We start from the raw sequence: 24872 nt of genomic DNA on the forward strand, positions 1-24872 counted from the left end.
ATCCTTCTTTTTGGAGGATAGTTCACATGCTCCGATATTTTTCCAACAAGGTTAGGGGTATGGACTTCACCCTCAGTAACTTGATAAAATTATATAGCCCTTGGTTCTATTGGGGTTTGATCAAAATTCATCCTCGGTCCGCGAGACCCTTTTTTTGAGAATCGATGAGGATAAGGATCGAGGGTGGATGAGCCGATTTGTCCAAGTGAGGACCTCAGACATTATCCCGGCTAATAGGATGGCATTCCCGGAGTACTGGAATACGAACCATAAGTGCCCCCACCTAGAACATATTTTATTGTCTTTTCATCCTCTTCTGAAAAATGGTTTTGTTTAGATCATGCAGCCACCATTTGGTACCCTGGCATGATTCAGGATCTATTGGGATGGATCAGACAACTGGATTACACTTTCCCTTATCTCGACCGTTCTTGGCGTGACTTGTCCAAAATGGTGTGGCAGGCCAAGAACCACGGTATGTTTTTATGGCTATCTTCACTATATTTCCTTATGAATATCTTTTATGGTGGTATGTTTGATGCATTATGCTTGTGTAGGCCTCGGGGATGTAGTGTTGATGAGGCCAGCTCCTGCTGGTGAAGAAGGAACCTCGAAACCCGATAAGGGCAAGAAGAGGAAAAAAGAGGCATCGACTGCATCTCCCAAATCTAAAGTTCAAAGGGCTTAGACTGACACCAAGGTCTCGACTTCGATTGATGTGGCAAGTCCCCATGCCGAGGATGAAGGTGAAGATGATGATAGAGGCCCTTTGGTAAAAAGGACGAGGCGAGGTGCAGATGCTTGACAAGTTGTTGGGCAGAAAGCCGCCGAATCGGGGGTGGTCGATATTGACCAAACCCATGCTGAGGAGACTCTCGAGGAGGATACGAGCGTAGTCCCCGAGTTCCAAGCTAGACATGGTACAGTCCGCACCGATGATCTCGCTACTGGTGACTCCGGAGAGCCCGAACCCAAATCTTCTCGGGGGTAAGATGAGACCCTTAGAGAACTTAATGCCCTGGGTGGCTTTAATTTGGGCAATTCATACTCACCGGGGGAGTTCAAGGATGCGTAGGACTAAGATACTACAGATATGGGTTCTTCCTATTGACAGTGTCGACGAGGACATTGATCTTGATACTCCCATTGCTCTCGAGGAGGCGGAAAGGCTTCAGTAGCAGGTGATATTCTCTAGCATATCTTTATCATTTCAAATTTCTTCTTTTGTCTTTCTAACTTCCCTACTCTATTGCAGGCTACAAAAATGTACGACCACACCTTTTCTAGGCTTCGAGATAAGCATTCGTGTTGTGGGAAGGAGATCGAGAAGTTCACCTCGAAGATAAAGGAGTCGAAGACCTCCTCTACCCAAACGGGGAGGAGTTGAGCGGGCTTCGAGCGAATTTGGAGGGTGTGCTCCGATAAAGGGATGGCTTTGCTGAGCAGGTAACATGGTATCCATGAACACGTTCATCATTCTTATAATTTGATGCATACCGGCTTATTTTTTCCTTTGCAGATCGGGCTCAAAGATGCCCTTATGGGGCAACTTTAGGAAGAGGTTGTTGCTAAGAATATGGATATCCTCGAGCTGAGGAGGCCAAATGAGGTCGTGACCTCGGAGAGAGGCTTCTTACTGACGGAGTTGACATCAGTCCAGGGTCTTCTTCGAAATGCTTGGGAAGAGGCTATTGCACTGTCTACGGCCAAGTCAGAGGCTGAAGTGAATGCGTCTTCATACCTGAATGATGCCGCTACTGTGAATGAACTAGCCTGAGAGATATCAGAGAAGTCTGAGCAGAAGCTGACTCGGGCCATCACATATGCTCATGAAAAGGCAAGGAGGCAGGCTCTCGAGGAAGCAAGCCCTAAAGGTGACGATCTCTCAGCTGAGATTGAGGAAGCTCAAGACTTGAAGGAAGAATCAGCATTCTCGGCCACTTCGGATGAGGATTCCAGAGATGATCCAAAGAGTAGTGGCGTTGAAGAGTAGACCCACGTCGTCTTCCTTTCTTTTTTGTGTATGCATTTCTCGGGGGTAAAGGTCTTGTAAAGCCGCCCCTTATAAATATAATTTTGGCAATGTAAGATAATTGTTCTGATTCAAGTCCTTGAATTATTTTTATTTCTACGTTCACGCGGAGTTAGCCTTTGAATTTTGATGTTAGCTCTTCGGAGCCTATACTTGGATTAATCAGGGCCCTAGAGATCAGGCACCATCTCAAGATTATGTTGATAGCTTTTTAGAACCAATGTTTATAATAGCATAAATCCTCGGGGTCTCAACGATGCCTGAGCGTTGTATGACAACATCATTTATGTTGCATGGTTGTGAAGCGACCGGGGTGGTCCCACCGGTACACTTCCCCAAGATGGCATTGACATGGTCAGAATCAATTGGCCTTCAGGATAGGCGAACAACCGCTGCTTACCCTATATATTCATTTGCTTATTTCTTGTTTGAGGACTCTGTTACTCTGAGTAACTATCCCTTTTATAGAGCTCTTTTTTGTGCTAGTTCTCTTACCATTTCAAGAGCTTTCGCCCAAGCCTTTACCTTTCTTTATCATATCTACGGCTGCTGCGTCCAATCCCGTTCACCAAGGAGAGGAGAGTTCTGCTTCTGCTTCGCGCTCGGTTGGCGGTACATTGCCGGTATCTGGTGAGCTAACCTCAAGGTGCTTTGTCATGAGGAGGGAATTTGCGTTAGAGATACCTCCCGTTTTAGGGCCAGCAGGAGCATGCATCTATGTTTATTTCCTCAATAGTGGAGGAGCACCTCCAGGCAGTTAGAAAAGATTGCGGATGGGGAGAAAAAGTGATACTGCAGGTTCCTTCCCCGGAAAAGAGCACCATGGCTCATGTTGAGGGTTTTTTGAACGTGTATACGTACCCCTTTATGTTAGGCCCTCTCGATGGAGTCATGCTCGAATTTTGTAGGAGATGTCTGGTTACCGTAGCACAGGTTCATCCGTCATTTTGGAGGATAGTGCTAATTATAAGTTATTTTGCAGATAAGGCTGGGCTCGAGTTCTCCCTCAGCCATTCTCATAGACTGTACCGGCCCTTGCATCATCGAGATCTAATTACTCTGTGATGTCATTCCACTCGGCCTTTTTTTGCCAGCAATGAAGAAGACGGGGACAGAGGGTGGGTGAGTCGTTTCGTCTGAGTGCATACTATTGATATTGTCCCCGTAGAGTTCCTTCTATTATCCCGAGTGCCCATGGTGGAGGCGGACTCTATAAAGATGATTTCCTTTTCTTTCCCTTTCTGTAACAATCTCATGACTGCCATACGAGGTACCTAATCTAACAGATTGATCTCGAAAACTGGCAGCTTGCTCGACTTACGATGAGCTTAAGTGGCGAGATCTGGCCAAGGGTAGATGGGAGGCAAAACATCATGGTGCATGATGTGCGGCTTGCTTTATTTGAAAGGTACTTTCTTTTATGTGTATTAACTCTGTTACCGCAGGCATTGGTGATTTTAAGGAGATGAGTCTGTGCCCCCTCGCAGATGAGGAAGAATCGTCGGCTTTATGGTCGAGGACTGATAAAAACAGAAGTAATCCTTGAAGGACGAGGGTGCTCCCAGTGAGGCAAGCCCTACTCGAAGGCTCAAAGAAGTTGTATCAGCTGAGCCTGCGGCATCTGAGGCCTCTAGCCTTGGAAAAGTAGTTCCTCAGTTACCGCCATCTTCCTTACCCATCGAAGGTACTTCGAGGTATATTCGAGGCTAGGGACCGCATAGACCAAGCGGGGTCTTGAGCGACCATGTCTCCACCGAGATCGGTTCAACTGGGGCCGGCGACGCCAGGCCAGCAGATGCACGCTCAACCTTTGAAGAGGCTTAGAGCTTTGTTATGTGGTGAGCTATGGTTGACTTTTTTTAGTTTCTCAATTTTTGCATTTTCATTTCCTTACTAAGCTCCTTTTTTCGTGGTCCTTTGACAAGCTCAAGTCCATGTTACTCCACTGTGGAGCTCAGTTGAGGAAAGCCTTGGATCGGGAGAAATCCCTCAGGCTTCTCTATGATAAAAGGGGAGAAGAGTTGGTATACCTGCAGTATTAGGCAAATTGAAGCCAAAACTATGAAAGCCACCTTGAGAAATAGGTAACCTTTGATCCGAGGGAATGCATGCTTCTTCTTTTATTCTCGGAGATTAATATTTTGATACTTTAGTTGCAGAGCAAGATAAAGGATCTGGAACGCTTTTGGGACGAGGTCGGCCAGGACAAGCATGAGTGTAATGAGTTAAGGGCTTAGGTGGATGACCAAATTGCGGCCAAGAAGAATGCTTTGGCCAAGGTTTCCACCCTTGAGTTACAGTTTCGGAACGCCCGTGAAAATAGCTTGGTTCAAACGAGCATGATTTCAAAGCTCGAGTCCAGTCTATTGGAGAAGAAGGCCGATGTCGTGGACGCCCGGGCCAAAGCTGAAGAGATTCGGGATAAGGCCGACAAGAAAGTGGTCGTCTATTTAAAAGACGTTGCTAATGCTTGAACTTAGCTGAGAGGAACTTTCGATTGAGAGAGCAGACAGCAATGAATATTCCCAATGCAAATATCGGAGGGAAACCTTAAGGAGATCCATGCTAAGGGCTTCGATCTCTTGGAAGAGATAAAGCGGGCGAAGGCAGACAAATATAACGACAAGTTCCTCTAGTATGATGCCGAAGGTAAAGAGGAAGGGGCTGATGGGGCCGCAGTCCCCGGGGGGGAGATAGACTAAGCTTTTTTTTTATTCTTTGTACAGTGTTCTTAGAGAACTTTGTAAGTGGAGCTTTATATTTTTCATGTATATGTATACAAGGAAACCTTTCGGTCTTATCCTTTATTCGAGGCAGAACCCTTGGGTTTGCAAATCGGCACGAGGCTTGTTGGGCTAGCCCGTAGGCTCTTACGCATTTGCCTTTAGGAATTTTTAGTCAACTTGTTTTGGGCTCAGTCCCTAAGTCGAATTTCGACTTGAGCTCATTGACCCTTAAGTTTTTGAATTTTAACCTAGCTATTACGCTCTTACAGATAGGGTCGTTATGACCTCTAATGTGGGCTGGCGACAGTGACTTTTACGTATTGGGTCAGTACGACCTTTAATACGGGTTGGCGACAGTGGCTCTTACGGATTGGGTCATACGACCTTTAATATAGGTTTTATTTTCCCTCGTTAGAGATTTTTTGAAGTTTTTTTGTTCGCCCAACTCTTCGATGGCTTGATAAGAGCCTCGATTGTAAGCTGTTATGTAGCGATAAATGAGCACCTCAGAAGGTTTCGCTCGATGGCTGAATTGTTTTGAAGCTTATTTGTTTGGAGCTGATATGATCGAAGCTCTTTTGCTTATGACGAGGGTAGCATGATTAACCGGTTCTTTTTGAAGTTTTTTCGAAGTAACTGGAGGCCTGTGATTTTATAGCGACGGTCGGGCATCCCCAAGTCACTTGAGTTTGGCTGATACGGCCTTATGACTATAGTCATGGTATCTAGCCGTAGCCTTTCAGTCCCCGAGTGAAGTAGTTTTGGCGTCTATTTCGAGGGTATGCCTATTTAGGGGTCTTATATGTTCGGATAGATAGCCTTAACTTTAGGATCGGGATTATGCCTTTTGTAAGGTCTTACAAATTTTAACATGCCTTACTTGAGATCTTATAGATGAGTTATTCGGTATGAGTATGGTTCACACCTTGCCTGATGTTTTATAGACTAGTTACTCGGTACGAGTATGGTTCATGCCTTGCTTGAGGTCTTACAGTTGATTTACTTGGTACAAGTATAGTTCACGTCTTGCATGAGGTCTTACAGGTCTAGTGTTGCCTTATAAAGGTCTTATGAGCTCGAGGTTACCCCCAGGAGGTCATATAGCCTCGTGTTTTCAGCAAATCGATGGGGGTGATAGTCGGCGACGGTCCCCAAGTCATCGAAAGTTTCTTGGCTCTGGATCCATTGTTTGTAAACTTGGTATTGCCTCATTGAGGGCTTACAAGTTTGAAGTTTCCGACCCGGAGGTCATATGGCTTCGAGTTTTTGACGTTAGTCCTTGAATGTTCGGGAAATTTCTCGCTCTGGAGCCGTTTCTAGTCAAAAATAGCAGACTTCTTTGAAGCGTAGAGCGTTTTGATGGAGGAAAAATATTCTTTGGTTACTTGGCACAAGTATACATGTTTTTTCCGTCAAGGGCTCAATTATTCTATACGGACACGGTTCATTCGACCGTTTGGCCCGATACATCATTTTCCTACTGAGACCCTTTTTGGTTTATCTTGGCTTCTTTGAGAAAGTGGTCTTCCGGGGGGATGCCCCCAATGTTCGAGGTTGATTGAAGAGAAACCTTGAACCCTTTGTGAAATTCTCCTTATGTAGCACATAGATGGTGCCTAGTTAAAAACCTTGTCAGTAAAACCCTTCTTGGAATAAACCAGGTCAAAGGAAAAGAGTGCTACATATGCTTTGAAGCCTTAAGGTCTTCGAGATGGACAACGCTTCGACTGTTGTGATCGGGCACCTGCAGAAACGTTAGTGTAAAAATAAAAAGGGAGATGGTTATACCTTAGTGGTGATGGTACTGCGAGCCTCAATATGCCTTCAATGTTTGCTCTGAGGATGAGGCAAGGTCCTTTTCTTATTTTATTCGGGTATAGCCGAGAATGTGTCTCGTGATTGCTATTTCACTCTTTGCTTATCCTGTGGCTCTTTTGATGTCGAAGGAGTCAATGTCGGTGCGACGTCGTGCACTGCTAACATCTCTCTTGCTGCGTGTTATTCTCTGTACACGGTTTTATTCCATCCTTTGTCGGAAACTTCATCCTTTGATGAAGGGTTGATGGTACCGCTCTCATGCAGTGTATCCATGGCCTTCTGAGTAAGGCATTGTACCTCATGTCTCCATCGATGACATGGAATTTGGCATTTTGTGTCGCTTCGGCCATGCTGACCGAGAGGGTGATTTTCCCATTGGTCGTCTCGCTCACCATATTGAACCGTTGAGTACTCGAGAGGCAGGTACGATCTGGTCAAGTAGTCCGAGCTGCTCCACGACCCTTGACCTGATAATGTTGGCCGAGCTACCTGTATCCACAAGTACGCGTTTAATTTGAAATGTATTTACAAGAAAAGAAATTACCAATGCATCGTTATGTGGCTAAGACAAGGTCTCGATGTCCTTATCACTGAATGTGAGAGCATCCTCGGTCACACAACCTCATGTTCGCTTTTCCCTAGTGATGGATATTTTTGTTCTTCTGAGAGTTGGTTCTTGTGGGATGTTGACTCCCCCAACGATCATGTGGATGACATGTTGTGGTTCATTTGTATCGTTCTTCTTGTTTGCCTCTCTTTCTCGGAATTGATTTTTGGTTCAGTCGCTAAGGAACTCTCGGAGGTGCCCTTTGTTGAGCAGTCGGGCTACTTCTTCTCAGAGCTGTCTGCATTCTTTGGTACTATGACCATGTGTGCTGTGAAATTCGCACACTAAGTTGGGGTTCCTCTATATCGGATCTGATAGTACATGTGTTGGCCACCTGGTATCTCTGATTTTACTGATGGCAGATACGATGTCTGAAATGTCAATGTTGAAGTTATACTCTGATAGGAAGGGTGCCTCCATCGGTCCTGTATGTTTGTCGAATCCGACTCTGCTCACGAGTCCCCGAGGATTCTGACCTTGATCTATTCTCCGATCATTTGGGGGTATGTTACGCCTCGCGACATTTCTCCTATCTTCGGTGTATGGTTGGTACCTTTCCTTGTTTGGTTTTGGCTCCTTTGCCAGGAGTCTGCTTGGATATACCGAGCCCGAGGGGGCTCTCAGTTTGCCATCTTCGACTCTAATCTTCGACTGGTATTGGTTGTGGACATCCGACCAAATTACGGTGGGATATTCAACCAAATTCTACTTCAGCTGCTTCAAAGCCACCGAGCTCGGTTCGTTAAAGCCTTGGGTGAAGGCCTGTACAACCCAGTCATCGTAGATTGGTAGTAACTCCATTCATTCCATTTGAAAGCGAGATACGAAATCTTGTAGCATCTCGTTTTCCCTTTGTTTGAGTTTGAAGACGTTGGATTTCCTTGTAGCCACCTTGATGGCACCAACATGTGCCTTTATGAAAGAATCTGCCAACATGGAAAATGAGTATATTGAATTAGGAGCTAGGTTGTGATACCACATCATGGCCCCTATTGAAAGTGTTTCTCCGAACTTCGTCAACAGGACAGAATCGATCTTGTTGTCTTTCATGTCATTTCTCTTTAAGGCACAAGTGTAATCTGTGATGTGCTCGTTAGGATACGAGGTTCCGTTGTACTTTGGTAGATCGGGCATTCTGAATTTCTTCGGGATGGGATTTGTTGCGGCATCTGAGGGGAATGGTTTTTGTATGAATTTTTTTGAATCAACACCCTTCATGATCCGGGGTGCGCCCGGGATCTGGTTGACCCTCAAGTTGTAGGTCTCTACCTTTTTGTCGTTGGCTTCTATCTTTTTTTGGCCTAATTCAATCCTCTTTGTGGGGTCCACGAGCATCTTCATAATAGTGGGGTCGGCATCTGACCTGTTGTTACTCAATCTTTCCAATACCCATTCGGCTCGAGGAGCCATTTCCGGTGCTGCTGTGGTTAGAGTTTTTTGATGGCTTTACAGTTGAGCAATCGCTAACTGTTGTGCCTGTAACATTTCAAAAATAATATGAAGGCTAACATCTTTTTCTTGAGCTGGGGTTTTCTGAGCTTCTTGTTGGTCTCTTTGTCGTACGGTCCTATTAGTGTGGGAGCATATATCAACGTGTTGAGCATCACGTGAGACCACATCCATGGGGGTTGGCTCTGGTGCGTCCTCAGGGTTTCATGATGGTACACCAATACCTGGAACGACTACACCATTCTCTCCATTGTCTTCAAGGCCGTTGTTTTCATATGCATTTACTGAGTTAGACATTTTGACCTGAAATCAAAGATTCTTGGACAAGAAAAAGCGTGAAAGATAACTTGTGTTATGTGTTAAACCAGCAAGAAAACAATCACTATTAATTTATGCCCCATGGTGGGCGCCAAACTTTTACCTTGAAAATGGTAATTATAATTAGATTTGATTTGGTGGTTCTAAAAATACATGATCTGTTTTTATGCTAGTTGTTAGGCAGTAGATGCTATGTATGAGACTATAAAATGAGATAGGAAATCGAAAGCAGTATGTGTAAGCAAACTGAGTGGCTGAGAATTGGGGTCTCGAGCCAGGTTATACGGGACCTCGAGGTCGAGCTCGATACTAAGTTATGGATAGCCGATGAAGGACTAACAGTTTTGAGTGCTTGGATAAAGGATCTTTGCGGTCAATAATGAGCAATAAATGAAGAACAATAAATAGAACACAATAAATGTAAGTAGTTAAATCAAGATAATATGTTTAAGTTAGAGAGCAGAGAGAATGTTCTTGTGTTGAATGTTGTGAGTGATATTGTATCTCCTCCTTACAAAATAACAAGGGTCCCCTTTATATATGAGGGGGAATCTCAACATAGTACAAATACATTTATTATAAAGATATATGGCTGGTACAACTATTTAATGCCACGGTATGGGCTTGGACTAGCCAAATAGACTTGATCAGCTTTAACTAAGTGCCTTGGGAACTTCACGTTTTTTCCATCATAACTACCGATCTGCACAGCCCCGAGGTCAGACGTCGATAACCCCTCGGGTGTGAACCTCGACCATTATCTCGAGCCTTTGGAGACATGCCTATGAATGGTCATGATGACCAAAAATATGTAATTTTTTTGATGTAGAACCCTTTCTCCCTCTAGGACCCTCTTTCTCACTCTAAAGGTTTTAAAAAATAGGCTTAAAATAGTGTAGGATATGTGTTTTTAACGATAAAGGTCAGGTTTAAAAATTAGAAAATAGGAGCTCCGACACAGATCTGTGGTCACATATGCGACCGCATAATAGTTATACGGTCTGCGAAATGATCGCAAAAAGGGGCTATGGGAACTGGGCTGGTCTGCCTCACTCTACGGCCGTTATGCGGCCCGCAGACCTATTCTATTGTCGCATAATGCGCCGCAGAACCTCCCTCCGCAAAAGTCCAAGGACATATGTGTGATCAAAGTGCGGCCCGTGAAATGGATATGCAACCGCATAATGGGCCACAAAATGATGTCAAAATTGGCCCAAAAGACTACCTCACTCTACGGCCATTCTGCCGCAGAGTGATTATGTGGCCTCATAAATGCACACTTCTGTAAAACATTTTTCTTTAACTATTTAATGTTTAGTTCAATCCAAAAAGTTCGTCGCAGAGAACTTGCGAGCCGTGAAGAATTTCAACAATCTCTAACAAATAGTCCTAACTTGGCACCACGGAATTCTGGTTTATAAGAAGAATTTTATGGGGTCTTACCTCCTCCCCTCTTAATATCATTCGTCCTCGAATGAGGTTCAAGGTTCACTTATTAGCACCTTATGCAACTCAGTTTATCATACCAAGCACCAGCAGCCCCAAATTTGGTGCTAATAAGGTGCGTATATACTGCAAAAAAATTTCCAGAGTTTCCCTTGTAACTAGGCATATCCACCTGTCAGAAGCCCCACAAACACATCTTACGAGTATATACACAACTCAACGATGCAACAAAACTCATAACAATACCAACCAGGGTCTCATAAGGATCATGTAACCCTAAAGAATACCTTTACGTTAACAGAACAAGTGATACAAAATTTATAGGAAGTAACTTCACAGAAACTATTACATGGCTATTCAAACAAATGAGGGTACTTCTTTTTCATTTCTTCCTCGTATTACCACATAGCTACTTCGACCTGTTGGTTCCGCCATAGCGCCTTTAAGGTGGAAATTTCTTTATTTGTCAACTTCTGGACTTGCCTATCAAGAATGGCAACTGGAATTTCTTCGTATGGCAGTTCTTTATTAACCTCAATGGTCTCAATTGGCATACTAGCGGATGGATCTCCCACTACCTTCTTCAACATAGACACATGTTGTCAAGCCCCAAAAACTGAAGAGCGTAACCGGCGCTCAACCAAGTAAACTCGACTGAGCAAGCGTGTTAGGTTTTATTTTACCCAAACTAATTTATGAATAAAGAGGAGATGAACTCCATTTATCATACTTTGTAAAATATTTCATTAACAATTTCCGTTTTACTTCCATTAGCAATTTCAACCATAACGTCCAAATTATTACAACTTTTATAGTTATGATGATGAAAAACATATTTGCCAAATACTAATACTTCTAATTTTAATTTCCAATATCAAACACCACCCACAACCTGTCTATGGAGCCTCTAAATACAACTGAAGAGTGATATGGAAATGCCGGCAACAAGACTCCGGCTATACCTTAAAATACAAAGCACATGATAAACAACAATACAAGACCCCAAAATGAAGTGGGGCTCATCAAGTCAGCTGAAAGAAAGATTCATCACTAGCTGCGACCAACACTGCCTGCTATGGAACCACTTACATCCATTAAAAGACGTAGCGCCCCCGGCAAAAGGCACGTTAGTGTCGTCGAATAGCACTAGTATGTATAACCTATCACCATCTCATTAGAAAGAACAACCATAAAGGAACAAAGAAATCATAAGGATTCAACAAAAGCTTTAAACAATCACCACATCATCAAATAAAAGGAATCACATAGCTTGCACATAATTTCCATAGCTTTAGGTTGGGACATTTCATATTGTTGAACCATCATCCACAATACCACCGCTTTCTTGCGCGGAGTCCGATCACGGCCTGATCGGCTAAGCTGCTTCATTTGAGGCATATACCTCAATCACTATTTCATTCTCACTTTCCAGTTTCAATGTAAACACAATACCACCATGTGTGTGGCATACGTCCAATCACGGCCTGATCGGCTAGGCCATCTTACCAAGACGTTACCCTTTTCCATATATGATCTCATTTCAATCTTTACTTCACATATATCAGTTCATCGGTACTTGGGCCACAATTATCACATCATACTTGGCACTAGCCCACATTTCATAATTCGAGCTTTTTTCCCTCACATTTCACATCAATATCAATTTCAACAACAAGACATTCAATCCAAGATGTCAAGTACACATGAGAGGAATCATGAATCATGGGCATATACAATATTTTAGAAATCATACACCTCAAGTTCATTAGCAATGGAACTTTAAACACAAATGATTCATCCAAAAATGGGGGGACACACCAAACCACAATAGAAACACACATCAAAGTCATTAACAAGCAATTACACTCATTATTCTTGAATTACTCTTTTCCAAACACAACAATATACAATTTTAACATCGGAGCATGTAACAACTCGGATCACATTGGATGTACTTGCAAGGCAAAACTTTATCTCTAATAACCACCTATGGGCATAAATTGTGTACAAAGCCTTTAGGACACTTTATTATTGATCATTTATGAAAAGTAGAGTCAAGGCTCATTTCATAATCTGCTTCATATTTTCTCATGTCATAGGCATCACCAGGCACAATTATAACTCAAGTTCTCGGCACGTTGTCCACACTCTATTTCCCAATTCATTTGATTTATTTCAAACAACTTTATACGTAGAGGATTTCACATAGTTTGGCATAACAATCTCAATTTAAACTTGACTTGAAATCTAGGCATTTTAGCACATAGTTCACATTCTTCACATATCCTCAATTTACCAAGAATAGCATATTGAACACATTGAGATACACATTTCACATATATTCTTGAAACACCAATTTCTTTGAAATAACAAGTACTACTTTAATCAAATTTCGGACTTACAATATTTGCATGGACACCATGGGAGCTCAATTTCTAAGAAGAGGGTCTTTTAACCATACAAACCTCAAAGAGCTTTTCCTTAAGTTTCTACAATCCACCAATATCTCTAGCAATAACAATCTATAGGGAGATAGCGGGAATCGATTAATAATTAGGAAGATTAGCCATGGTGTAACTCTCTTACGAATTTTATCAAACACCTAACATGTGAAGTAGTCTGTAAGGTCTGAAGATGGAAATTCCTTCTTCCCCCAGCCAATTTTAACAGGAACTACCCAAATTAGTTCTTTAATATCACATACTACAACATAGTCCCATATGCATGGCCTATTTTTAATCCGCACAACATATTTGAACCCTTAAACTCTTACATGAAATCTTGAAAGAAGGACTTACCCGGATGGAGGACAATCAAGTGGTTATCTTCCTTGCTTCTTGAAAACATGAACAAGATTTGGGTGATTATAAAGCTAGGCTCTTTCTTTCTCTCTCTATATGCTCTCAAATCTCTCTAAAATCAGTAGAAAAATGACCCCAAATGAAACCCCTAAGCTTATTTATCAAAATGGGGTCGGATTATAAAAGACAGGAAAAATAAGCCTCTGAAATCGGGTCTGTGGTCGTATAATGGACCGCAAAACAGGAATGTGGGTCACAAAATGCATCGTGGAACTGGTGCCCAAAACTGGGCTACACTGGTCCATTTTGCGACCAGATTTGTGGTCGCAGATCTATTATGCAGACCGCATAATGGTTTTGCGATCGCAGAACTGCCAGAGGATCGCATTTTTCCAGCCATTGGTAATTTGATCATAACTTTGTGTAGGAATGTCCAAATGACAAACAGTTGAAGCTTTGGAAACTAGACTCGAATATATTCATTTGACAGGTTGTTCATCACATAAAACCTTATATATATTTAGATATGCTCGTCCAAAGTGTGGACTTGTGCGAACTCATTTGGAATTTTAGCCCATTATGAAATTTTCTAACATGACTTAGACTTAGACCTCCCATTAGACCCCACATTACTTGTTATATGACTTATACACTTATTTATAAAATCCAATTGATGTCCATCATTTTAATAGCACGTAAAATATTATAATTAGCCTACCTGGCACCACGAAATCCTAAATTACTTAGCAAAATTTTCTGGGGCCTTACGTTCTCCCCCGCTTAGGATCATTCGTCCTCGAATGAGGAGTAGAGTCTACCCTAAATGCTTAACATAATATATCTCTTTTCTCACCTACCTCAAGTCCCTAAATTTTGACCAACTCCTAAAATTTTGAGAAATTTTGGCAGAGTCTCCTTTGTAACTAGGCATGTCCACCCGCTAGAGAACCACCAAAACCATCGTAAAAACACATCCACAACTCGGCAAAGCACCATAATGTATATATCAATAACACAAACCTCACTATTACAAGAACTACATTACCATAATGATGCCTGGACATAGAGTGGCCATTTTTAAATCATAACACCTAGAAGGTACCTTTCAAATCAAAACCAACTGCTATACAATCAAGAGAAGATATTTTATTTCCACAACACTCTCGGCCTTCAATGTGGCCACTTATACTTACAAATTTTGCCAGAACACATTCACGGAAATAATCTCTACCCCCAAACATAACTAACAAGGATGACAAATAGATACCCTTCATAGGCCAAATATTCATTACCTCCACCTTCAGTAATTTCCACTAACATGATGCACAAGGGATTTTCAACTACATCCTTAGACATAGACATATGAAAACACAAAATACATGGAGAACAACGATGGGGAAACATCATACTCATTGTTACATCTCGTGTTTTCGTACGTTAAAAGTTTCGTCTTCGGTTATCTGACGTGGACTTTGGGATGTGATTATCTTGACGTTAACGTATTTAAGCTATTAATAACAAGCAATAAATAAGTGTTATGAAGAACAAAGGGGTACACAGATTAAAGAAAACGAGTTTCATTGAAAGTGGCCAATTTGAAATAAAATATAGATCGAGCGAAAATACCTGATTATTATGAACTAATATCATGCAAGGTACCACATAACCACAGTAGTATAATGTATAAAGTATATATGAAGTATGATAATTTGGGAAATTTTTTAAATTATGTGGGAAATAGATTAATTACTGGGTAACGGGATATTACCCCGTTAATTAATAAGTGGATAAAACTTCATTAATTACAAGACATGTGGCAACACTAACATGAAATGACCAAGCTACTAAACATCCTAGGTGTCAAATTGATATAAATCCCTTTTATCCTTTCAAGACTTGGGATATCCAAGTCTTTCCAAAAATCATTTTCATCTTTTAAGACTTTACCTAGGCATAGGAACAGAACGTGGGTTTTGCTTTGTGAATTTCAAATCCCAATCCATCTCATCTTAAAAAGCTTGCAACAGACTTTCAAATTCTCAAACCAAAAACGATAGAAGTCATAAAAAATCGTCCAGATTTCGTTTCAAGATTTCAAGCAGAAATTTCGTCCATATTTCGTAGAAGCAGATTTGTTCAAATAATTTCAGGACAAGTATGTTAAGGCCCTCCCTTCTTTCTTTTGGCATGGTCCAAATTATATTGAAGAAACGAGCAAATACACAGTTTCCATAAATTACTCTATTACAGAATTATTAGGGGTGTCTATATTCTTGATTCCCCATGAAAAATATTGTTATCTTCTGTTCATGGGTCTCAGAATAATACACATTTGAAAAAGGTTATCCAGAAGGAATATTGAGATTATTACGTATTTTTCATGCATTTCACTCATTTATACATGTGCATTGAACCATGACCAGACAGGGTTATATACGTGTATATATGTATATTATATTTATATGGGATACGGGAAAAAGGTTACGACGTTATATACACACCACCACCTGATCAGCTAGTATATGATGATGATGTTGCCCACAGTGGCTGAAATTTGACTCAAACGGCGTTATATACGCGTATATATGTATGTATATGTATATGGGATATGGAAAGAGGTTATGGCATTATATATGCACCCCCGTCTGGTCAGCTGGTATATGTTGATAATGTGCCCACAGTGGCCGAGACGATTTGATGGGATGCCCTTAGTGGCTTCATGATATTATGTACACCCATACCTATGCATGACACAACATTCATACGCATGTGCATGATGTCATAAACGCTTAAGAATTTACAAAGTTATTCATATTTAAAGATGTGTTTCAGTATTCCATGTTCCATCTATGTCATTTATGTACTTATTTTCACGCCTTACATACTCACTACATTTTTCGTACTGACGCCCTATTTCACAAGGCCTGCGTTTCATGTCGTAGGTGCAGGTAGGCAAGTTGACGGTCCCCCTTCTTAGGATTCTTGATCAGCGAGAGTTGGCGTGCTCCACTTGATCCGGAGCTACTTTTGGTTTTGGTACGATACGTTTATATATATATATGACGTGGCTCAGTCCCGTCTTTGTACAGTTATATTTCTATTAGAGGTTTGTAGATAGTATGTCTAGTTGGGTTGTATGTGGCCTTGTCGGCTTTCAGTTTTGGATGTATAATTATCTATAGCAGCCTTGTCGGCTCGCCCACTGTATTCTGCACGTCTTTGTACAGTTATGTTTCTATTAGAGGTCTATAGACAGTATGTCTAGTTGGGTTGTATGTGGCCTTGTCGGCTTTCAGTTTTGGATGTATAATTGTCTATAGCAGCCTTGCCAACTCGCCCACTGTATTCTGCACGTATACGTACGTATGCCTTGATGGAAGGTTTCCTTCATATATGTTATTTTTGTAATGCAACAGATGTTATACAGGTTTATATCTTAGACGCATGCTTAAGGGTGTTTGACAGATAGGACTCAGGCACCCGTCGCAGCCCATCGGTTTGGGTCGTGACAAAAGTGGTATCAGAGCAGTTCTGTCCTAGAGTTATCTACAGACCGTGTCTAGTAGAGTCTTGTTTATGGGCGTGTCTTGCACCATACTTATAAATAGGAGGCTACAGGACATATAGGATGTTATCCTCTCTTTTTATCTCAGATCGTGCAATACAAGAATTCATGTTCCTAACGATATATTATATTTTCAGCGATGCTTTCAAAGAGTATGGCCGCCTAGAAGGGAAAGTCTGTGGCTTGTGAGACTACTAGTCGAGCACCACGAGCTACCAGGGCTCGGGGAGAGTCTCATGGTGAGGTTACACCTCAGACTTCACATACCCCACCCTTTCCAGAAGAGCTCCAAGGGGCACCAACTCCGGCTCCCTCCCCTCTACATTCAGCACCTCAGCCGGATGCGTCGGGTCAGGAGATGAGAGATTTTGTTCAGTTATTGACCCGATTAGTATCGCGCCCTCGTTTTCTTCCCTCCGCGAAGAGGAAGTCCGGGTTTCGATATTCATGGGGTGTAATGACTCCTTTCCTTTTAGGGATTGGGTATTTGAAGAGTCACCACCTAATGATTTTAAGGTACGTTAGGGCACCTATAAGGTTCAACTACAACTATGTTTGATAATCAGAAATAGGGTAAGGGCTTGAAATTATCCTAAGGGGAATGTGTTAGGCACCCTTTAGGATCTACTAGTGCGGTTCCCGGCCAAACAGTTTTTGTGAATTTGTGCAATTAGCAAACAAATAAAGGCTCAAATAATAGGGGATTTTGAATTTAAATACACAAGTGTTTGAAAAACAATAAAAGCAAGATTTTGAAAAGTTTTATAGTCTAATAATACATATAAAAATAAAGGGGTGTCCTAGGTTTGTTTGTAATATGGATCACATCAATGCAATACTCGGTATGACATTCCTAAGAAGAGGGGATACACGTGGTATTAGCGCACTGGTCATAACATCCACATCTACCCATTCCCACCCCGTGAAGGTAATTAAAGCGAGGGTTGGTCTCGACCTCTATTGCATGATGTTACCCATCCCATTCCTATCAGTCCCAGAGGAATTTGGGACTCATATTCCTATAAGAAGGAGGTTCTAGGCTGACCCTTAGGTTCAAAGGTAAAATGCTAAGTCGACATACAAAACATATAAAACTACAATTAGGGGAAACATATAAGCAAATAGAAGGTTCAGTTATACCTCCACAAATAATGCACATAGACAACACAACTCATACACAGTTAAGGTCTTAATTTTAAAATCCTAAAGCAGGGTGTTTAAGTCAGAAAGGATTCATTATATAACTCAGAAAAGAAATCTGAATCAGGCCTGCCTACTGGTTGTAGTAGTTGATATTTAAACAAAGGCAGCTCCAATTTTATTTAAGTAATTACCTAAGGCTTGCCTAGGCATAAGCAGCATTCAGCAATCAGTAAAACGGTTTGGAGATTATTTATATTACCTAAAATATGTTGTTCTAGGTGTTCAGCACATAGAATTACGGCTAGTTGCTTGTCAAAAAAATGAGTAAAATTGCTTTATTCCTTTTATGCATTCATAGTTAGCCTAAGCGTGTTTAAGCGAATATAAATTAAATCCTAAAGACATGGCATCTAATGTACAGAGGCGCAGAATGATGTATATGCAAAATCCTAAGCAGGATTTCTATATGCACAAATATTACAGCATTTAAAACATGATTTCCAGAATATGCAGAGATGAAATGTTTGATAGCTTAGGCCTAAAACAGGATCTCTAAGTGTGCAGGGCAGTAAGAACATGATCACAGAAATGCCGATTATTTTAATGCAGGTTTTCCAAAGTGATGTGATAGTGAATGGACATGCTGAAAACAATAAGTGTAAGTCCTAGGGAATATAATCTCTAATGCATGAAATGAGTGCTAAGCATGGTTTCTATTGCGCAAGTAGGAATGTAAACCTAATAACATGCTTTCTACCCTTTTGATAGCTAAAGCTTGCATATTTCGCATCCTTTTTCACTAGCCAATCCCATACTTGTTTTCAAATTATTACAGACCAAGTGATTGAATTACGAAAGGAGTGCAAAAATAAGAAGTTACAATCATAGGAAGCCTGATCCTGACTTCCTCTTTGAGTTATGTAATAAATCACTTCAATGCCAATATTATTCCAAAGCCTTGCTCATATCCGGGTGTGTCAGATTTCCCTAAGGACCTCAAAGGATCCCGGGCAATGATCACACCCAGATTGCATAACTAAGAGTAAGTGCAGTGTGGAAGGGCCAACTCTTATGTGTCCAAGTTTAGAGGGAGCTCAAGGGTCCCAAGGCAAGGCTCACACAAAAGGGGAAGAACCTAGATTCTAAGAGTATAGTGGAAGTGCAGACCACGTGTTGAAAGGGATTTGTTTAAAAGCTAGAATGATAGTCCATTTTTGAAAGAAATCAATAACAGCAGTGATTAAAATATGTTGTAGCAGTAAACAAAACTCAAACTCCCAAGATGGGATCACACACAGAATCAGTAGTCATAATGGGGGGTCAAGGGATTTGGGACACACAGACATTTGAATGTAAATACATAACCCCATCAAGGGTCTTAAGACAAGTTGGGTATGCATATCAATAGTTGATACTGGCATGATAACAGGCTAGTCAAAAAGAACATAAGCACATTGAAAGTATAGTGACTTGGGATGGCAAGTGCACAATATGTGATTGAAAGAGTATGCCTTGAAACACACATAGGGGAGTGCATTAATCTAAAGGGGGAGGGAGACATTATAGTATGTTGGTAATGTACTTGACTGCGGGTTTCACAACAAAATCACAAGCAGAAGTAGACAAGAGTGAGAGAAACTAAAACAATTAAAGAAGCATGTTGTTATTGAAGCTTTAACATTAAACTAGGACATACCAGTTGAGAAAGCAAAGTGCAGAAAGGTAAAGAAAGTAGGATTCTGCAATCTAGCCTTGGCTTTCAGTCGGCTAGACAAAGCAGTAGCACAAGTAGCAGTAGAGAAAGAGAGAGTTTTGAGTGTACAAGTGTGTGTTTTGAACTCGGTTGTTTGTGTGTTTAGAGAAGAGAGGGTGAGGTATTTATAGCTTTGAAAACGAGTAGAAAATAAGGTAACAAGTAAAGTTTTAACACATACATGGAAATAATCACAATCAAAATCAATTAATACAAGTACTTTCCTTTATTCAAGAAATTACTGTTCAAACTGATACTGACAGGAATGATTAAGGAAAGAAAACCAATTTGAGAAAGATTGATTTCTGGCCATATAGAGGATATTAAAAGTATAGAGTAAATAATTGAATCTAAGTACAAAATATACTTAATTTTGGGAATGGATTCAGCAGGGGTAAAACATCACGGCAAAGGAAGGGAATCAATCAATTTAAACAAACGAGTGAAACCAGGGGTTTATAAGAAAATATTTGCAATCAGTCATAACATTGAGGAAATCAAGATCAATCAAGAAAGAATCATGATTCTGCACTTTAACATATAAATAGAAAGGAATGAACAGGAGTATCAGACATGCAGGGCCAATCATATTGGCAAAAGAAACAACTAGATTAATATACAGCTGTAGTAGGAGTAGGCTAGGACTCAGTAGTAAAAGAACCTACACGAATCATGGTAGTCAACAAAATCAAGTAGTCACATAGAACCAAAAAAATGAAGGAAACAACCTAACACATAGCGACAGGTCAAGGAGATCAATACACAGAAACAAGAAAAGTCTTTAAACTCATAGCAATAAGTGAAGAAAAATTTATAAGGAGTTGGGGTTTTAACATAACTGAGTTAAAAAGGTAAGAACTTTAGAATCAGTCAAGTTAGACAAAGAAAAGGATCTAAACACAAAGAACTCAGTCGAAACCAGTGTACATACAAACAAATAAAGACAGTTCCAAAACTCGGATAGAACGAAAATACTTAGTATTTGAAACACGATGAACTAGGTAGAAGAAAAGCATAAACAAACCGTTTAAACATAGTGAAATCTTAAAACAACACTGAAAATCGGAGAAGAGATCTTTTAAAAAAAAGAGTTTAAGAAACCCTAATTTTTGAAGACGGAGAGTCGCTTTGAAAAAATCGGAAAGGCTTTGAGGAAAATGCTTAAGAGGTTTATAACATACACAGATCCAAGAGATCTGAAAGAAAATTGAATGATCTTAAAGGTTAGGGTTTCAGAGAACCCAAAAAAGTGAGAAAAACTTCGAGAAGTTACCGATCTAGTCGGAAAAGTCAAGGGTCTAACTCGAACAGCAATGGAAGGCAAGGACTGGACCAGATCTCTCGAGATCTATCCATGAAATCACCCAAGTAGGCCACCAGGGGATGTAGGAGACGAGTACACGTCTCAAACGGCCATAGGAGTCCATGGATTAGGTGAGAATCAAAGGGGATTAGGGTTGATTTGGGTGGCGGTGGCTAGGATTAGCCTTAGGTTTTTAGAGAGAGTTTGAGAGGAGATGGGATTCAAGGGCGGCAGGTTGGTAGAAATGATTTAGGTTAGGGTGGTCGTTTGGGTTATAAAAGGTAAAAGTGAATAGGGGCGGTTGATCTCAAAGATCAACGGCCGGGATGAGAGGGGGCCTAGGTCGGGTAGGATTTGATTGGGTTAGGGGAGAGTTTTAATTGGAATTGGGTTGGGAAATTTGGGTCTAATTTAGGCTATAATTGAAATACAAATGAGTTGTTATCTAAATAGCTATTTTTCCCTTTTTAATTTATAAAATGTAGTAAATAGTTCTAGAAAATAAATTGAAAGTACTAAATTGTTTATAATGCATAACTAATAATTTAAAAATATAGGATCCAATTTTATGAATATAAACCTAATTAAACCTTAAAAAGGGCTAATATTGCAATTATATGCAATTTAGCCTTAAAAATATTAAATAAAATTGTAAAAATTACATTAGCCATATTTTAGCATAAATATAAAGATACAATAGATGAATTATCAAAATAATAAATTGGAAATAAATATTGACATTTTATGGATAAAAAGGGAGAAAATAAATCAATTTAGACCTTTAAAAATTATGGAAAATTAATAAAATATTTGGACATACTTATATATTGCATATATATGGTATTTTGAAAATATTTTGCATATTGAAAAATATATAGGGAATAATTGGGTATCAACAGCTGCCCCTCTTTACCCGGGAAGGATGAAAGAGTTGTCGGGTAAAGATGTAATGGCCAATTTTGATCGAGCAAAATGGTTTGAAGAAGATTTAGGCTGCACCCAGGATTCTGAGTTGCCTACATTTCCCTGGTTTTAATGGAATCAGGTCGTATGTAGTTCGGGATCCATCGGCAAAGTGTACCGATGAAGACCTTTCAAGAACGAACGCAATATCTAGGGCTGGGTGAGTAAACAGTTTACAGGAATGGTTAAGGTTTGATATGGCTGAGGGAACTAGAGAAGAACTACTCCTACCGGGTTGGTCGTTGCTCGCTGGTTTACCTGCAATTAGAAATATACAAGCGTATACTGCGCATAAATTTAAGCATGATGCAAATTCCCATCGGACCATGAATGTTGTCTTTAGATGGTTAGGAATGGCGTCCTCTGGGACATGAAGCGTATGATAAAGGATTCGCAGGCCATGAAATGATATTCTCAGGCTATGAGGATGGTGTCTCCGAACTATGATGCCTTTGAATAATGATATGCAAATGATTGAAAGAGATCCTCGGGCCATGACATGGTGTTCTCGGGCTATTAAGATGGTGCCTCCGAACGATGACACCTTTGGATGAGTTAGCGATATTTCAGCCCATGAAGGATGTAGTAGTATGACACGGACAAGACACAACTTAGTTTTGCAAATTGAAGGGCAAAGCTTAGCCCGTAAGAAAAGCAAAATAAACAGTGCTTCAGATAGTGCTTAGTTTCGAAGAAAATGGGAGGCAGAGCTTAGCCTCGGAAGGTAGAATGATAGCCTTATTCAAAGATGCGAATGCAGATAAAGGTAGAGCTTAACTCAGAAGGCAGAATGGTAGCCTTATGCAGATTGGAAGGTAGAATAGTAGCCTTATGCAAGAATGCAGATGGAGACAGCGTTTAGTCTCAAAAGGCAGAATAGTAGCCTTATGCAAATTGGAAGGCAGAATAGTAGCCTTATGCAATGCAGATGCAGATGGAGGTAGAGCTTAACCTCGGAAGGCAGAATGGTAGCCTTATGCAAATTGGAAGGCAGGATAGTAGCCTTATACAATGCAAATGCATATGGAGACAACGTTTAGTCTTGGAAGGCATAATGGTAGCCTTATGCAAAAATGTAGATGGAGACAGTGTTTTGTCCCGGAGGCAGAATGGTAGCCTTATGCAGATTGGAAGGCAGAATAGTAGCCTTATGCAATGCAAATGCAAATGGAGACAGCGTTTAGTCTTGGAAGAAAGAATGGTTGCCTTATGCAAATTGGAATAGCCTTATGCAAAAATAAAATAGCAAATGACAATAGAGTTTTCTTAGCTGATAGCAGATTACAGCATTGTGATTATTGGGAGCATTGTGACATACGGGACATCACCAATGTGTGCTGATGGTAAATGTTGGCAAGTGCAATGGTTCTGAGAGTCGTATTTCGAACAATGTTTGTCCCATGGGCATACAATATATTTAGTGATTTCGCCGTCCTAGTGCCTGCATCCAAAGGAAAATCATGAGTTTTGTAAAGGGGAAGGTTAGTTCGTATCCTCACTGGCTTTGCTAGATTCGTCTGGCTTTGATCTGGTGAAGCCATCTGTATCATTGGGGGTAGCATTGCTAAACAAAGTAGTTTCAAATATAAACATGCATGCTTTTGTAAAAATATGACATAAGTGTATAAAAATAATTTTTTAGATGAACCGACGACTGCGACGTAGCTCTGGACATTGCAACCTCTCCAGCTACGAAATTTTGAGGGTCCTCCTCAAAATTCTACCCCAGTTTCCAATTGCAGGGGAAATGAAATTTTTATTGAATTGTGACCGAACCCATAGAGCTGCCTACGTATCCCCTCTTAAACGGGAATCAGGTCAGGCGTAGTTAAATTTACATCATATAAGGAAAGCATAAAGATTACACATAGTAATGCTTCACTGCATCTGAATTGGTCGGCTTTGTCCAGACTTCTCCGTCCATTTCTATGAGTATGAGGGCTCCTCCTGTCAAAACCCGGTGAAACATGTATGGACCCTGCCAGTTGGGAGAGAACTTCCCTTTGGCTTCATCTTGATATGGAAAAACTTTCTTCAACAACAGCTGCCCCGGTGTGAACTATCTTGGCTTGACTCTTTTGTTGAAGGCTTTGGACATTCTTTTCTGATAGAGTTGACCATGGCAGACTGCATTCATTCTCTTTCCGTCTATAAGGGCTAGTTGCTCATAACGACTTTTACCCACTCTGTGTTGCCGATCTCAGCTTCTTGTATGATCCTTAGGGAAGGGATTTCTACTTCAGGGGGAATGATAGCCTCTGGACCGTAAACTAGCATATAGGGGGTTGCCCCGGTTGATGTGTGGACTATGGTACGATATCCCAAAAGAGTAAATAATAACTTCTCGTGCCGTTGTCTGTGATTCTCTATCATTTTGCTCATCCACCAGATTTGATGATAATCAGCGAAGCAATTTATGAATGACTGTAGCTCATGCTTGGCGCAATTATCAATCAGGGTGTGTATATTTGGCAAAGGGAAGTCATCTTTTGGACTGGCCCGGTTGAGATCCTGGTAGTCGACATAGACTCTGACCTTCCCATCCTTCTTTGGCACTTGCACAATGTTGGCTAACCATGTCCGGTATTAACCTTAGCGTTGATCTGCTTGGTGACTTCTTCCTTGATTGTCAAACTCATATTAGGCTTGAACTTTCTGAGCTTTTGCTTTACTGGTGGACACATTGGATCGGTTGGCAATTTGTGAGCCACAATAGACGTACTCAGACCAGTCATGTCGTCATATAACCAGGCGAATATGTCCTCATACTCCTTTAGAAATTCTGTGTATTCTTTCTTCTCCGATGGCGATAGGTGAATACTGATTCGCGTTTCCTTGGCATTTTCTTCATCTCCTAGGTTGACAATTTCGATCTCACCTAGGTTGGACTTAGGTCTGTTCTCAAAGTTCTCAAACTCTTTGACAATCTCGTCAGGTATGTCATCTTC

This window comes from Nicotiana tabacum, chromosome 20 (genome assembly GCF_000715075.1).
Source record: "Nicotiana tabacum cultivar K326 chromosome 20, ASM71507v2, whole genome shotgun sequence".
NCBI classification, from domain to species: domain Eukaryota; kingdom Viridiplantae; phylum Streptophyta; class Magnoliopsida; order Solanales; family Solanaceae; genus Nicotiana; species Nicotiana tabacum.